Here is a 3,273-nt window from a genome sequence, read left to right on the forward strand (position 1 = left end):
CTCAGCCAGCCTTCCTGTGGTTCTGGGTGATGTCTGTTCCGTCTTTTAGTTGTATTTTTGAAGTGGTTGTTCGAGGCAGCAAACTCCGGCGTTAACCTATGCCGCCATCTTGGTTCTCCTCTCGGGAAATTATTGATATGTAAGAATTTCCCATAGCCATTTTACCTTTTGTTTTCTGATAGCTCTGTTGCCTCCATTGGTTCTTTTCCTTTGTGTTGCTGTCTGGTGTTTTTGTTTGGTAGTATTCATACTTCTTTACTCTGTTTCCTCTTTTTTTTAAACTATGTGTCTCAATTTTGGGTTTGTCATATATGGTCACCATTGGGCTATGAAAAAGAAAGTTTCATATATATATAGTAGTCCTTTTTCTTTTGAATGCATCTGATCTTCATCCTCCTTTGCAAATTCAGTCCTTTACTCCCTCTGCCTTTATGTTGTTGTCACAAATTATCCGTTTATGCTGTAGGTTTGCGGGTGATCATACTTGTAGTTCTGTGACCTTTTGTTCTTTGTTTCTGGTAGAATAACCCATTTGAGTACTTCATTTCACTTTCATTTTGTTGTTGTTGTTGTTTTTAGAGAAACATCTTTTATTTGGGAAACATGTCCCAAAACAGATCAGTAAGTAGAACAGATTCCAGAGAATATGGCCCTGTGCACAGCCCTCCCCACCCCCCCCAAAAAAAATAACCCTGAGGGTGAACATTCCCCTTCACTGAGGTGCTGAGCAGGGCTCAGTCCATCACTGTGCTTTGAGAAAGAGGGAGGCATTTTATTTGGCACTTTAAAAATAGAGTGATCAGAACTGGAGAAGCCAGAGAAGGTACCAAAACTGGCAGGAAGAGGCCACTTGGCACTAGTGTCTTGGGAGAAGGGAAGAGGGAGATAGATGTGAGAGTAGGAGCTGAGAAAATTAGGAGGGATCCACTCCAAACGACAGAGGGATGAAATGGGCTAGAAACAAGAAAACTGCTGACTCTGGGCCTGTGTCCTCTCTACTTCCATCCCCAAGCATCTGGGTACCGTACCCAACTTTAGCCTCCCCTGTGCCAGCTTGTCCCTGTGTAGTGTCTGCCAGATTCTAGCAATCAGAGTCTTCCCCCATACTAATGTCTCTTGACCATGTCTCTAGTGAGTTGACCATGCCTTGTTCCTTGAGCCTGGGGACCAGGCTTTTGTCTACCCACTTCTTTCCCATTGGTCAGATTGTCCCATCCCACCTCTCAGAGAACTCTTTGGTCCTCAATACTTCCCTTCCCCATTCCTGAGGAGGGGAGGTGGGTCAAGGGCACCTGGTACCCAATCTTCCCTGCCCCTCTTGGAGCCCCCTAGACTTGCATGAAGAGTGGGCCAGTAAGTAGGGCAAAGCCTGATAGGAGCAGAATGATCTTGAGGATCCTCAGCTGGGAAGTGGCCAGCTGCTGGGGCAGGATTTCCAAGAAGGTGATATAGAGAAAGGTGCCGGCTGCCATGCCCTCCAGCTTAGACTGGGCCAGCTGGTGCAGTGGGCCAGCTGACTCTGCCAGAGCTGCACCCAGCCCAATGCCCAGGGGTGTCGTGCATGAGAAGAGAATGCCACAGCCAGCCACCACCTTTGCTCGCAGGTGGCTCTGCAGCAGCCTCAGGGACAAGCTGAGGGCCAGCTTTGCTGATGGAGCAGCAAAGCCAAACACAGCTACATGGCCCGAGCCGGTCTCGTTGCAGTCCCACTGCCAGCCCCTCTAACACTGAGTGCAGAGCCAGGGAGGAGACCAGTACACCGGCACGCAGGGCTGAGGGAGCTGCCAGAGCTCCGCTGGCCTGTGGGAAGCTTTGCGTGTGCCAGTGCTGCGGCCCACCATTCACTGTTCCCAGCAACGCCCTTGTCTCTTCTCGAGGTGGTGGCACTGACTGCTCCTTGTAAGCCAGCATGATCTGCTCCATCACCAGGACCAGGAAGAAGTCCAGGACCAGGATAAACTCTTGTAGGGGAAACGAGCGTCATGCGCAGGGCTGCCAGGGCCTCATCTATGGCAGACAGGTAGTCAGGCAGCAGGTCCAGGAGACAGGTGACCAGAAACACATCTCTGGCAAAGCAGCCTACAAGGCTCAGCGCTTTCTGGCGGAAGGCTCAGGGCTTCCGGGTTAGTTCCAGGCGGGCAAAGGACACGGATGGGCACCAGACTGCAGAAGAGAGTGAGCACCAGCAGGAGCACCAAGGCCCCCAACTTCACCTCCAGTCCCACGGGCACTGGGGGATCCGAGGCCACTGCCTCTGGGCGCCACATGGTTCTCCCAGGGCCCCATGGTGGCTGTGGTTGCTCCAGTGACTCTCAGACCTCGCAAGGGTCTCACTGCATGGCACCCGCTCAGTTCCAGCCTCCAGTCGGGCCTCACTTTCATTTCTAAAGGATTACTTTGCTGGACAGATCACCTTGGCTGGTAATTTCTCTCAACAGTTTGAATATCTGGTTCCACTCTCTTCTGGCTTGTAGAGTTTCTACTGAGAAGTCCCATGTAAACAAATGGGCTTTTCTTTATAGATTACTTTCTTCTTTTCCTTGACTGCCCTGAGAATTCTTTCTTTGTCATTAATTTTTGACAGTCTTAATACCATATGCCTTAGAGAAGACCTCTTTGGATTGAGGCAAGTAGGTATTCTGTTTGTTACAGCCAGGGTCTTTTGCTTATTCTTCCATGGTCACACATAATATTCTACTTTTTACATTGCTTCCGCTCCACTCTCTTCTGGCTTGTAGAGTTTCTACTGAGAAGTCCCATGTAACCAAATGGGCTTTCCTTTATAGATTACTTTCTTCTTTTCCTTGACTGCCTTGAGAATTCTTTCTTTGTCATTACTTTTTGACAGTCTTAATACCATATGCCTTAGAGAAGACCTCTTTGGATTGAGGCAAGTAGGTATTCTGTTTGTTACAGCCAGGGTCTTTTGCTTATTCTTCCATGGTCACACATAATATTCTACTTTTTACATTGCTTCCAAATGCTCTCTTACTTCTCACCTGTTCAAGATCCTAACCATAATTTAAAGCTCAGGAAAAAAGGGTATTTCGCCCCTAGGAAGTCTTCTCTGAGCCTGGAATCATCTCACCTAATTCTGAATATTTGTAGAATTTATGGTGCTTGATATTTACTGTTTTACTTTGTTAGTCAACCTTTATTATACACTAGAGGCCTGGTGCACAAAAATTTGTACACTCGGGGGGGGGGGGGGGAGGGGGGTCCCCCAGCCCGGCCTGTGCCCTCTCGCAGTCTGGGACCCCCTGGGAGATAACG

The 3,273-nt window shown here is 48.8% G+C and overlaps 1 pseudogene; it reads right to left on the minus strand.

The window, feature by feature from the left end:
• Positions 1-1,215: 1,215 nt before the first annotated feature.
• LOC102254873 lies at positions 1,216-2,286 on the minus strand (annotated as a pseudogene).
• Between the last annotated feature and the right edge of the window lie 987 nt (positions 2,287-3,273).

The sequence above is a fragment of the Myotis brandtii genome, unplaced genomic scaffold, assembly GCF_000412655.1.
Source record: "Myotis brandtii unplaced genomic scaffold, ASM41265v1 scaffold920, whole genome shotgun sequence".
Lineage (NCBI taxonomy): Eukaryota > Metazoa > Chordata > Mammalia > Chiroptera > Vespertilionidae > Myotis > Myotis brandtii.